This window comes from Mauremys reevesii, linkage group 1 (assembly GCF_016161935.1).
Source record: "Mauremys reevesii isolate NIE-2019 linkage group 1, ASM1616193v1, whole genome shotgun sequence".
NCBI classification, from domain to species: domain Eukaryota; kingdom Metazoa; phylum Chordata; order Testudines; family Geoemydidae; genus Mauremys; species Mauremys reevesii.
This window is the reverse complement of record NC_052623.1, coordinates 282491422-282505924: the sequence shown is the minus strand read 5'-3', so window position 1 is coordinate 282505924 and position 14503 is coordinate 282491422. Positions and strand designations below refer to the sequence as shown.

At 41.6% G+C, this 14503-nt stretch overlaps 1 long non-coding RNA gene across 1 annotated transcript in view; it reads left to right on the top strand.

The window, feature by feature from the left end:
• The window catches only part of LOC120384544, an 85332-nt gene that overhangs the window by 44555 nt on the left and 26274 nt on the right, over positions 1-14503 (top strand). Inside the window, exons 3-4 of the long non-coding RNA XR_005588945.1 lie at positions 4203-4284; positions 7345-7423. This is a non-coding gene — a long non-coding RNA (uncharacterized LOC120384544). The remainder of the gene's footprint in view (positions 1-4202; positions 4285-7344; positions 7424-14503) is intronic.

The following is a 14503-nucleotide window of genomic DNA, read 5'->3' as shown; positions in this document are numbered from 1 at the left end:
GGATGCATAGAATGGAACACACATTCCATTCTATGCATCCGAAGAAGTGAGCTGTAGCTCACGAAAGCTCATGCTAAAATAAATTTGTTAGTCTTTAAGGTGCCACAAGTACTCCTGTTCTTTTTGCAGATACAGACTAACACGGCTGCTACTCTGAAATTTATTTAGGCATAAGCTTTCGTGGGATAAAACCCACTTCATCGGATGCATGGGGCCAACATCCCCTTACAGGAGTTAGAAGGAGCTGGTGGGTGGTCAGGATTGAAAATGCAGGCTATCAGCACAATAGCGGAGGACAACAGGACAGTAGGAAGTTGAGGAAAGACATGACCTCCTCTGCAAGTGGTTACACCTATGGTTCAAGCTATTGAAATGTATTCATGTTTACTCTTTGGTTCTAAAATCAAAAAATTCAATTAAATCTGAATTCTGAACATTTTCCGAACACAATATCACAGGACATAAGTGAGATACTGGGCTTGATTCTCCACTCCATTTCAGTGGCTGTACTCTGGTAAAACTCTGTTCAGTCAAGTAACAAAATGGAGAATCAGGCCCTATATATACTAAGTGATGCACCAGACAAAAATGAACCTGTTCTAGAGAGTCTTGACTTCTTCCCCATTTCCTGTTTACTGGTATAAATGCTAAGCATTTCACTATCTTATCACAGTTCATGACAGTTCTTAATGAATGAATGATGAGCAGAAAAGGTTTCTAGCCAGCTAACAGTCAGCTTCATTCATGCTAATTGTTTGAGGGGATTGAAAATTACTTAGCAACCACTTCAGTAAATGATGAGGAAGACACAACAGAGCAGTTTCATAACTGTACTGAAGCAAACATCATTAAAGCCTTTCTGCTGATCATACTTCCTGGTTCTATGTGAGTGGCCTGAACAAACAAAACACGCTCTGCATTAATAATGCATCCCCAAAAAACACTGACTTTCTCCTGCTTTGAGGAATGAGTTAGCAGACACATCTGACTCCTCTGGAAAATATTAGCATTCTTCACTGAAAAATATTTGAACATTAATTGTTTTTAAACAAAAGGATAAAATATCCAGGTAAATAAAATTGTAGGGATAGCTCAGAGTCTGTTTATTGAACATGATAAATAATAGGGATCAAATGCTCATCAGGCACAAAACAGTATAGCTCTACTGAAATCAGTGGAGTTATACCAAATAATACCAGCTGTGGATGTAGCCGTAAGCTGCTTTGCTTATAAGTAATAAGAGGGTATTGCCTTTTAAAAGTAATAAGGAAAGTTTAAAATGATATAATAAAGATGTCATCTTCAGAATTTTAAAAATATTTTTCAAACACTGTTTATAATGTTAAGAAGCTCCAGTCTGAAATCAGATGCATTAATATAATTATTTGTTTACCATCATGTGCACACACTGGCTTTATTTTTAGAGGGTTGCTCACAATGGCTAAACTCTGGGCTGCTTTTGTATGTATGCCAGTAAAACACTGAGTCATTTGCTTTGACAAAAGATATGACACATTTGAAATGGCTTTTTTTTAAAGGTAAATTCACTAAAGAACTTCCTAAATTTAGTTTAACTACCTTGTGGACTCCAGAGAGAACAATTAAAACATCTCCGTTATATACAAGTCTATTATATTATCACAGTATAGCTTTTAAGAAGAAAAATTATCCAGAAATAGCACCCATTAAACAGTAGGTAAGTCTGTCATTGAACATAGGCACTCAGATACCACAGTGGGGGCAATGAATGACAACCTTGGTAGGTAAATAGGTTAAAACTCAGCAATAAAAGAGAAGATAAAACGGACTTGCATAGTATATTCTATGATTCATACATTTAGTTAATGACAATATTGACAAGTAAAAACTCACCTTACACATTTCAATACCTTAACTCTGACCCTCAAGAAATACAGTACTTACTGTTGATAGATGTTTGGCAGCATGTGTTCCCTCTGTATGCCGTCCCAGCTCTGCACAGGTAGCTGGCACAGCAGACCTTGAGTGAACTGCCCAGTGACCACAAGATCCATATAGATGTGAAGGCACTTGGTCAGGTTTATTGTCAACGAAGCACCCAGGTCAATGTTTACAGTTATACTAGCACATGTATGCCTGTGACAATGGATGCAGCTCAGTGAATGGCAGGACTTTCTATTCCCCCCTCGATTGGCCAAATAAACTCCCTCTGAGATACCTCTTTATACACCAACACAAACAAGTTATATATTGCCCCTCTGACATATCTAAGTGCCACCCTCTGACATATTTGGGTGCCACCCATTGCCTTGTACCTGCTGGTTTAATCAAAACATCTCTATCCATCATGCTGTCATTCTGACCTTATCTTTAAGATGGGTCAGCGTGTTCCTGTTATCTTTGGGGAATGTGCTAGTATCCGGGTGTTCTGGTACCATCCTTCTGGAATGTGTTTGCATGTATATTCTTGTACCTAGCACTACTTAGGAATGTGTGTTTCTGCAATATCAGCCCTGTTTTTGCCAGCTTCTGTGAGCAGGGCCTTCCTCTTGTTCACAACTTAACTTTGCTTTGTAGTAGCAGAGCTTTGACCATTACTTTACCTCAGGCCTCATACCAGGCCTCTGATACAAGGGCTTCTGTTTCAGGCCCTCTTCCTACTACACTTACAAACTCTTTCAACATATACATAACTATGCAAAATATATAATCCATGATGTTATATATTAAGATCTTGCAAGTATGGACCATGGTTCATAGTTAAGATTGTTTTCAGAATGTGAAAGGTGAATTTTCATGTTAGTGTTGTCATTAGATGATTGTATGAACTATACTGATATTACTGTGTGTGTGTAAATTACTTAAACTGGTCACTTCCATTCTTAACTGCTCAGGGTTTTTTTAATTTGTAATGTTTTTGTCACATATTTGGTATAAAGGTATGTCTACACTGCCAAAAAAGGTTTGTTCTTCGCTCTGATTAGCTAACTCTCATTAACTACTTCTGATTTAAATAGAAATGAAGCTATGGCAACTCAGCTTTTTACTTGTGTTAGCAATTCAAGTTGAACCCCAGGCTCTGCTATTGGCTTTAACTCAAGCTGCTAGCCTGAGCCGCTGTGTCTTCACTGCTATTTTAATCCAAGTTAGCTAACATTGGTTAGCTAATTAAAATTAAGAACACAACTTTTTTTTTCCAGCCTAGACATACCCTAAAGGATCAGTTATGTGCTGCAGCAAACAACAGTAAATTAACAAATATTTGTGTGTGTAAATAACATAATGTATTGATCTAAATGTATATCATTTTATTCAGGAAAGTGGGCAATGCTCTTCTCTTTTATGTAAATGGTCTAATGCAAAGATAAGTCATTCCTATTCTGTATGAGTCAATGGCTTTGAGGCCAGTCTCTACAATGGACCTGTCATGATGTTTGGCAAACATGAGGATGAAAGGATGGAAATGCATCTAGAGTATCGACATTTTTGTTGAGCATCATATGAAAGTCCCCTTTCTTCCTTCTCCCTGTGCCACATTATTAATTAGTCCATTTCAGTGGCACATTTGTCTAAGGATAGGGAGGCTATCAAAGAGATTCTTTGCTTTTATGTAGAGACTGCTGGCACTAATTACCAAACTGGGAATTACATGCAAGCAGATAAGTGAGAAACTCTTGGCGAGCACAAAGGGAGAATTTTGTAGCACATTTTAAAATGTATATTAAAACTTTCACTTGGCATAGTATCTATAATACAGCTTGAAGTACAGTACCACCAACAATCCAGTCGTCTTCCTTTACTTATGCACTAGTTGCACTCATAGGGCACAGTATGACCTCTATGGGTCGTATTTGGATCCTCTGCACTCACTGTATGCCAGGGGTAGGAGAGTGAGAATTGTCAAATATCATACACTTCCATTAGTGAGGAGAAAAAATATTAATCTATAACAATCCCCAACACCACTCTCCAAGACCAAATTAATTTATGCAGGCACTCATAAATTAAACTTCATGGTTTCTTATCTTCATCATTCTATGTCCTACATTATGTTGCTCCACAGAATTTTCTTTACATTGAAAGATGCACCTATCCAAAGTTTTATAGCTAACAGTAATAAAGACAAGTTTGTAATCTATTTTCCTGTTCATAAGAGCCATCCATAAAAAGTGTTGTCATATTTTCCAGAAATTTACACCTGCCCTCTCTTTCTCTCTCTGCAGTTACCATACAGTTCTCACTCTCCTTGGAATTTCATGATGTCCTAATCCTCACCCTGTTTGCCCAAAGGACACCTTCAAGAGTGTAATTGTTTAAATTAATTTTTGTTCAGTTTATTTACTATAAATTTGTTTGCATAATCCAATCACAGAAAAATGGTGAATAAAATAGGAACTGCTGCGAAGCATTCTTATCTGCAGAAGTCTGACCCTGAAACATTCCTTTCCTCTGGTGTCTGCAGGGCACAAATTCTCTGTTACACCTTGTTGCTGTCTCTAGTGATGATCCTTACCATATCTTACCATGTTTCTGACCTTCAAATTATCCTGTACATATCTCAGTTCACTTGCCATGATAATTTCTTAGCATGATTTTCCATATACAAGTTCATTTTGTATATTAGACCCTAATACTGCACTGTATATTATCAGCTCCAATAATAAAGAAGCTCGTACATGAGAACATAATCAGCTGCTCTGATTACAGCTACTGTAATCAACATTTCAATGATCTGGAGGTCACGACCATTAGAGGTCCCTCAGCCAGGGCCGGCTCCAGGGGTTTTGCCGCCCCAAGCAGCCAAAAAAAAAAAAAAAAAAGCCGCGATCGCGATCTGTGGCAATTCAGCGGGAGGTCCTTTGCTCCGAGCTGGCGTGAGGGACCCTCCGCCGAATTGCTGCCGAATACCTTAAAGTGCCGCCCCGCTCCGGAGTTGCCGCCCCAAGCACCTGCTTGATAAGCTGGTGCCTGGAGCCGGCCCTGCCCTCAGCATATTCTTATGCATTTAGGGCATAACTAAGTGGTTCTCAAACTGTGGGTTGGGACCCCAAAGTGGGTCAGGACCCCATTTAATGTGGTCACCAGAGCCAGCATTAGACTTGCTGGGACCTTGGGCTGAAGCTGAAGTCTGAGCTCTACCCCCACCTGGGGTGGCGGGGCTCAGGCTCTGCCTCCTCTCTCCCTACCCCTGGTAGCAGGGCTTGGGCTCCAGGTCCCTCACCCAGGGTGGCTGGGCTCAGGATTGGGCTCTCCCCCTTCCCTCTCCCAATTATGTTGTAATTTTGTTGTCAGAAGGGGGTCATGGTGCAATGAATCGTTGTTTTCCAGCCCCATGTAAGCCCCTCTGTATCACCCAAGGCCCTCATTAAGATCTTAATTAGTTTATAAATCCTTTTGTAGTGTGTAGGAATTGGGTAATATTCCTTTAAATAGTTTGGAAGCTCTCTAGAGGGTCCCTCTGTCTTCTACTGCAGAAGCCACCAAAATCCTGTCAGAGCAATAGTGTTTGTATGTAGCTAGGCTTGTATATTTGGATATAGTAAATAAACATGGTTATTTGGAATCCAACTGTGTTCCTGGGGGTTCCCATATTCTTAATGTTGTGTAGAGAGGACACAACACTTTTGCACAGGGAGGGAGGAGGAGGAAGAAAAGATATTAATGAGTCTGCTCTACAGCTTTAGTGAAGGGCCATATGGCTTTTAGCTCATGCAGTAGAGGCTCATGCACTAAGCTCCAGAAGTCACAGCTTCAATCCCACCTGCTGACAGACTACCAGTGTCTGTCAGTGTTACACTTGCAGAACCCTCCTGAAGATTTTTTTTAATGTGTGGGTTTCAGGGTCAGGTAGGTCGACCCAGAGCTGCTACTCTTAAGGATATAACTGATGCTTGAGTTCTGAGTAAGTTGTTCTGTTGACCCAGAGACAGGCCTGCTTGTAAGAATTCTAGTAGCAATTTAACCAGTGTAGGTCCTGCTGTTTAATCCTCCTGATGTGCACCAGGAATCAAATCTCCATGTTATTGTATACTGAGAGTTGGTGAAAAAATTTTCTGAACTTCACTAGGATTGAGAATGCATCTGTCATAAATAGTTAGTTAAGGGTTAAGTTTCCACCTGTTTTTCTTTTAATAAATTCTTTCTATAAAGATTTGATTAAATCCCTTCTACTGTGGATACAGGGGGAGGGGGCTAAGAAACTCTCTCTCGGTGGTGAGACAAGCTTATCTCCGGGCAGAGAGGGGAGGGAGGAGACGGGGAGGTTTCTCCCTCTGTGAGTTGATCTGTGTTTCCCCAGGGAACGTCTTTGGAAAGAGGAGGGGGAAAACAGGGGTGTCCCGGCCCACGTAAATTGACAGGGTGGTGGCAGCAAAAAGGAGACCTACCCTAGGATTTTAGGGTGGGGGGATACATGCTGGTCCTCAACTTGAAACCCCCCAGTTTCAAGTGAGGGTGAGACCATGACAGCATCATTGGAATATTCCAGTGATTATTATTTAGAATGTAACCAGGTACTCAGGTTCAGAGGTGCCAGGTTGTGATGGAACAGATGACCCTGTGATGATCTATCCAAAATGGATCATAATGTTAGGATTACAGAGCTCTCCATGAGGTCTGGAAACTAGGGCTATTTGGTACAGTGTAGTGCAATCAGAGTCACTGAAGCCTGTTGTCTTAATTCCTGTTAGATGGTGCATCAGGAAGGATTGATTCCCATGGCCCAACAATTTCTCCTCCTGGAATGGAAGTTGTCTCACTTGGCATTGGAGCTGGATGCATAACAATCCTATGCTGGTTTCCCAAAGGTCTAGGCTATGAGGTTGAAACCCCATTCCCTCTGGTCTGTGCTTTTGTGGCTGAGCCAATGTGCCATGTGGAAAGGTTGCCGATCCCTGGCTTATACAGTTCTTCATCTAACAGTAAAGCTAGTGGGCAATGACTGCATTGTACATTGCAATAACACTTTATTTTGTATAGCAACTTTCACACCAATTTTACCTCAAAATGCCTCATACCGGCCCGCCCACCAGCAGATGGGCCGCGTGCCAAAGGTTGCCGATCCCTGGTATAACCCCGGTTGACACCTGGCAGGAATGCAAGGAGGGGACACAGTGACGATTTTTGAAGGTTTGCTGAGGTATTCAATTTGTGGAATACTTTTGTGTCAGTCACAGTTGGCAGCATGTAGGTTGCTGCCAAAAGCTAGCTATTGTCTTTCTTCCTGAAGTATTACTGTTTTAATACTGCCACACAATGCTATTTTCAGCTCCTTGACAAGATGATTATAATGTAAAACTGTGCTGCGTGACCAACATACCAGGTGTTCACTGTTCTAACTCCGCTTTTATTACTTTTGGAATAAAGGAATGACGTGGGGAGGAATCAGAGTTAGGAGAATTTCAAAGAGGAGGTCAAACTGGATTGTTGGTTTTGCTTGCTTGGGGTAGGTACTGTTTAGTTCTAATCTGTTATCTACTCTGGCATTCAAGCAATTTCCGCTTAGAACAGCAATACTAACCCATAATTTAATGCGATCGGATATGCATTTTTCAGAGTGGATTTAGTGCTTGTGAAAGATGCTGATTGACAGTGCTGGACGCTGAAGTTATCTATCCAGAGAATTGATACTGCGTGGGCTGAAGCAAAGCATGCTCCTCAACACTGCTCTTGCAGCTCACCTCACCTACTGATCTGGAGGAACCACCTCCAGGGTGTAGTTCAGTCTCCATTCCCATTCAGCCCTTATTCTCCCTGCCAAGTCTAAAAAAGGTTGAGAGGTAACGATAATGACAGTAATTTTGTTTGTGATTTCAGTCAGAATTTGAGTAAGACCAACAACCACTATTCCTGTGGCAAATACCCTTATGTGACACCCAAGGAAAAGGAACTTAATGTCATGTATGCATAGCTATTACGAATGAACCCAGCTTTTTTCTAAATCTGGGGCTTACTTGCTGTATTTAAGTAGATATAATATCCTTGAAGTCTACATGGGAAAGGTGCTACAGAAGAGCTAAGTATTATTATTACAAAAAGATTCAAATTTTCCAAAGTCTGTGTCCTCAGTGCCTTTGTCCTCTCCCTGATTCATTGCCCCAATGATGTCTTCAGGCACTCCTTGTTTATACAGTTTAAGTCATCCAGTCATACAACTGCAATCATCCCATGTGACTTTGGTGCCAACTACACAGCTCAAAGTGCAATTTCAAAAAAGAATAGTCACTGTAGTTTGTGAGTGATCCACAGATGCAAATATATTTCCTATATTCATAGGTTTTTAAGGCCAAAAGGTACCATTATGACCATGTAGTCTGAATTTCCTGTATAACACAAGCCATAGACTTTCACCCAGCATTTCCTGCATCCAGACCAGTAACTTATGCTTAAGCTAGAACATACTTAAAACTATACACCAAACAATTATGAACAGGGCCGGCTCTGGCTTTTTTGCCGCCCCAAGCAAAAAAAAAAGGGGGGGGGAGAGGGGCCGCCGGAGCGGCAAAGCAGGGGAAAAAACAAAAACAAAACCACAGCGGGGCCAGAGCGGAAAAGTGGGGTGCGGGGGACAAAAAAATGGCGCAGCTAGAATGGCAAAAAGGTTGGGGGGGGGGGGAAACTGCAGCACAGCCGGAGCAGCAAAGCAGGAAAAAAACAAAACAAAACAACAATATAAAACCACGGTGGGGCTGGAGCGGTAAAGGTGGGAGGGGAACAGGGCGCTGGAGCGGCAAAGCAGGTGAAGAAAAAAAAAGAAAAAGAAAACAGGCGCAGCCAGAGCGGCAAAGCAGGGTGAGGGGGGAACAAAAAACGGCGCAGCTGGAATGGCAAAGCAGGGAAGAAAAAAAAAAAAACCCCTGCAGCACAGCCGGAGCGGTAAAGCAGGGTGGGGGAAAAACAAAAAAACCTGCACGGCTGGAGCGGCAAAGCAGGTGAAAAAAAACAACCTGCGGCGTGGCTGGAGCGGCAAAGCGGGGGTGGGGGAACGGCATGGCCGGCAAAGCAGGGGAGAACAAAACAAAAAAAACGTACAGGGCGGGCGGAGCCAGGGGACTCCCTGTGCTGCAGACTGCGCGCCCAGTCTAATGGGGGGAAGGGGAGGGAGCGAGGGGGGAGAGTGAGAGGGGGGGGCAGCCAGGGCTTCAGGGGGGCGCTCACCGCGCGGCCCCGACCTCCACACCGCCTGCCGGGAGGGCTCCGAGCTGCTCCGGTCAGTGGGGAGGGAAGTACGCGGGCTGCCCTGCCAAATTTGCTGCAGGGCGCTCCCCTCCTCTGCCCCCTACAGGGCGGCCAGAGCAGCAAACAAAACAAAAAAAAAAGTGTCAGTGCTGCCCTAGGATTGGGCGGAATGCCACCCCCTAGAATCTGCCGCCCCAAGCACCAGCTTGCTCAGCTGGTGCCTGGAGCCAGCCCTGATTATGAATGATAAACACATTTGTAAAAATAATTAGTTCAGAAACAATTTGGCAAACAGGAAACACTTGTAAATAATTTGGCAGAGTTGGCCCAAGTATTTTGACCATCTCTTGTTGTGGAATAGTCTCTTGTACTATTATTTGGGACTTTGAAAATTAAACAGGACCCAGCACTAGAAAATATACTGTAGGGAAAAAATTCTGCATCGGCAAGGAAGTGAACTCTAATATCTAAAAAGACTTTTTCAGCTCATACTGTAGCACTAATCACACAGCCCAAGATCAATACTTTCAACCATGTGGCACAAAAGAAGAGGGTCAAAAATATTTTCTTCTCAAAAGCAATAGCATTCACTAAATTACACCCAAAAGGACTGTGCCAAAGAGCAAACCAGCTTATTGATTTGGAATATCTATCTGAAACCTCAGACACAAGCCCTTTCACATGCACGGTGTTCTTATCTTACTTTATTAAAAAGCTCAATAAAATCGGGGATCCCTTGTAAAGGACTGTGAGAGCCAGGCAGAAACTCATCAGACCTAATAGAATTTGTAACTATAACTGTTTGCAGACAGTTTCCAGGGAAACCCCCACTTATTCTTCCAGAGTTAGGGCTTGTCTTCACACACAATGCTACAGCAGTGCAGCTACCCTGGTGTAGAACTTTAGTGAAGACACTACTATGCCAACAGGAGAGGTTCTCCCGTCAGCATAGTTAATCCACCTCCCTGAGAGGCAGTAGCTGTGTCGACGGGAGAAGCTCTCCTGTAGACATAGCACTATCTATGCAGAGGGATTATGTCGGTATAACTACATTCCTCAGGGATGTGGATTTTTCACACCCCTAAGTGACATAGTTATACCGATACAGGTCTGTAGTGTAGACCTGTTAATTGTTGCTCAGGCCTCCCCATGTGGCCCAGTGCCTTGGGTGGTAGCATCTATGGCTACAGCTATTTTAATTTTAATTACAAAGGAGTTTAATTGCTTCTTCCATTTAACTTGTATGATGGCTAATAACTTTGCTAGCATGCCCATTAGCTTCAATGAGATCTGTGATTGCTTGTAGATGAAAGATGTGTTTGATGGCAGTTAACACCTTGTAACATAACAATACCATTCCTGGACAAAATCAAGGCGGAGATAACAATCAAACTGCAACAGCACCTACTCTCCAACTTCTCCTTCAGGTTGACCCACAAAGGAGGGGAAAGCAAGGGTCAAGATGGAAAGAACATCCTGAGAAACAGAGGACGAAAATAAAAGGATTAAAAAGTCCCACAAAAATCTATTAGGAAAACAAAAGAAATAATGAGCTTATTCATCCTTATGGACATACTCAATGTTTTTAAAGTATTGTGCAAAGCTTAGATACCACAGTAATAGGTGTCTGAAAAATATGTCCATTAATTTCTTTAAAGTCTTTATGTGTAGGGTAGTGGGGGAATTTGATGTTTTCTCTTCTCAACGCAGATATAGATTGCAATGCTTTTCAGCATGTCCCAGTGGCTGACCACTGACAATATGCCTACACTGAAATTAGACACCTGGGGCTGGCCCATGCCAGCTGTCTTGGGCTCAGGCTAAGGGACTGTGATGTTCAGTCTCAGGCTGGAGCCCAGACTCTAGAACCCTGCAAAGTAGGAAGGTCCCAAGCTCAGGTAGCCTGAAAGTCTACACTACAATTAAACAGCCCTTTAGCCTGAGCGCAAGTCAGCTGGCACCGGCCAGCCCAGGCTCTCTAATTGCAATGTAAACATATCCACAGTGATATTTCACTCACAGAGGAGTCTGAAAGCCTTGACAGATGCTGTGTTTATTCTATGATGTAGCTGTCTGAGAGAGAGATTGGATTACAAGAAAAGAGTGCTTGAAATCCCCATGGTACTTCCCCCACCACACACATCTCCTTATGCAAATCCAGACAATATAATCATCTGAGCCACTGCTTGGAGGAGGTGGGTGAGTTTATATCCTTAATAAGGATAGCACATGGTAAACAACCCCTAGTCAGATGCTGAATGATATCACAAAACCCCCTGACTAAAGCAATTTTTAATGTATTTGGTACATTTCTAAAGGAATCTACTGAAAGACAAAACCTTAATGGGAAAGAAAAAAAATCTATCCCTAAAAGAATTAAACCCAGTCACATTGTTTAGGGTTGTTTGTAATTTACCATCTTTGCTTAGGATTTCATGTCAGTTGCTTGATGGCAAGGGCTGTTTCTGCTACTGTATGGCAGTGAGCAGATTGTTGGCTTTCAGTAACTATAACTAATTGTAATGCTAGATGATAACATTTTAAACCAGGTGCATCTGCTAGTCCAGGGGTAGGCAACCTATGGCACGCGTGCTGAAGGCGGCACATGAGCTGATTTTCAGTGACACTCACACTGCCCAGGTCCTGGCCACCGGTCTGGGGGGCTCTGCATTTTAATTTAATTTTAAATGGAGCTTCTTAAACATTTTAAAAACCTTATTTACTTTACATACAACAATAGTTTAGTTATATATTATAGACTTATACAAAGAGACCTTCTAAAAATGTTAAAATGTATAACTGGCATGCGAAACCTTAAATTAGAGTGAATAAATGAAGACTCAGCACTCCACTTCTGAAAGGTTGCCGACCCCTGTGCTAGTCAATAAACATTAAACTGCCAAGTAGTTGACAGCTGACATCATATGCAGCAAGTTAAAATACTTGCCTTCTACTTCCACTGGCTGCTTTTCATCTCTCTCTTTTTTGTTTTTTTGTTGCTGTCACAGCTGTACTGGCCCTGTTGTAAGTAATCGATACCTCAGGGAGAAAGCAGGTTTTCTATTTGCATCAGTGGGTAAATGAATGCAGCCAACAGGAAGTTCAGTGACTCAGGGAACCTGTTTTCAGTTGAAATCAATGCCAGTATGAAATAAAAAAAACACCTGGAAGGAAAAAGCTATATCCTTTGACAGAATATTTTCACGGCTTGCCAGTTTTAAAGGCATTTCAAAAGTGTAAACCAGTGACTCACAAAGTCACCCTGGGAGGGAGAAGATTACAACTTTTGACGTGACTTTTAAACCAGTCGGTAGTTTCCTAACAATGGGAGAGAAAAATAATGTAAATGTTGTTTGTAATACTTTAGACACATCAGATGAATCTCTACCACCTTTCCCATTGGAATGGTAACAGCTACAGCAGATTTAGGGGCAGATTATGGCACAGAGATGCATACAATAGAATGCAGTTGTGACACATTAAACATTGAATTTAATAGCAGTGTAAAATAAAAGGCATTTAATATCAACATAAATAACACAAGGGATACTGTCCCTTTATATTTACGTTACCATTATTGTTTATATTACATTAGCACCTAGGAGTCCCCACTGAGACGGGAGTCCCATTGTGCTAGGCTCTGTGAGAACACATAATGAGAAACAATCCCTACCCTGAACAGCTTCAAATTGAAATAAATCAGACAAATAAAACATGGAAGGGAAATGCGTGACAGAAGAGAGAAGGGACTTGCCCACAGTCATACAGCACGTCAGACTCTGGAACAGGTCTTGACACCAAATCCAATGCCCTATTCATTATCCCACACTGCCTCCCATAAGGTATCTAATTTTATAGAAATCTGCATTTTAAATTGACATGAAGATACTCCAGACTTTGACAGTCCAGTGCAGTAGACTGGAAAAGCAAGGGGATGGGGGTTATGATAGAATTTATTTTCCAGCTTGATGCAATGCATTTTGGGCCCTGCATATGGCCGACAGCTACCTAACCTAGTCTAGACTAAATCTAACTTACCAATATAAAGCCAACAAGTGTCTTTAACCAGTGGACACTGTCGAAGAAAAACTCAGTTCTCGCTTTTTTTGTTTGGGTGCAGCAAAATTAAATACTTTATTATTTCTCCAGTAATTACCATGGAGGGAGAGAGTGCCATAGGACACAGGGTCCTGGACAGGTCTCTCAACTGGTAAACAATCACAGCAAGCCTTTATACCTTTTACAGACAATTTCTAACAATAATACAGACAGTAAAAAGCAACAACTACATTTTGTTTATACACAGCAAAAAGGCTTATCTTATTTGTCTCAATCCTAAGAAAAGCAAGCCTGCATTTTGGTTAGTGATTGCAAGGTCATAATAACTTTGTACACAGTTCCTGTCCTGTCGCCTCGCACTATCTTTGCTCCTACAAGTCTTACGTCATTAAGGTTACAGTATGGCCTGACTCTTGCTAACTAACATTCATTAAGATCTCTTCAAATCCTTGTTAATTATTTACTGGCTTCCACACTCCCCCCTTTTGTACTTCTAGTACAACAAACAATTTCAAATCTCAATTCGCATGAAACCATGGACCTCAGATTCTACAGCAAACATGTCAACCGTCAGGGGACGTAATGACAATGCATAATTAGCATGAACATGAAAGGTATTGCTATTCTTACGTTATTTACAACAACAGCAACAATAATATAATCCTAAATTAACTAACAGCATTACAAATAATAACAATCCTATAGGAATAATATAATGGGGCTGGTGTACAATCGTGAATACAAAGCACAAAACATCATACCTAGTACATAAAGTAAACACTCTATAAGCTGTATGAAAGACATTCCTTCCAGCTTGATATATATTCTAAAGCATGGGAATTTGCCCTTGCAATTCAGAGATTCTTTGAACCTTTGGTAACAATAAAAGCAAATTTTGAAACTGATCAGGCACTATTCTAGTCCAATCAAAATATACCTAAAATCTAAGAGCTACTTACAATATTCTATCTGCATTCTATCTGCAGGCCAGTAAATGACATAATTGCCTGCAGCAGTGGTAAGAGCAATATGTATATCTTGTAAAGTGGTGGCATTAACGCACACACAGCTATCATTAGCTTGAAAAAAAATGGGTGTCCCGTCAGGGTAGTTCCTTGACCTCCACCCTCTCAACAAATATTGTCATAAACAGTGACAACTTCCCCTAGCTTCAGTTTATAGATACACTGAGCTGTGGTGGTTCTAACGGCCAAAATGTCCATTGACTCTCTATTCTTATCCAAAATGTCAGGTGTCATTCTAGGGGTACTGTCTAGAAATCAGTTGG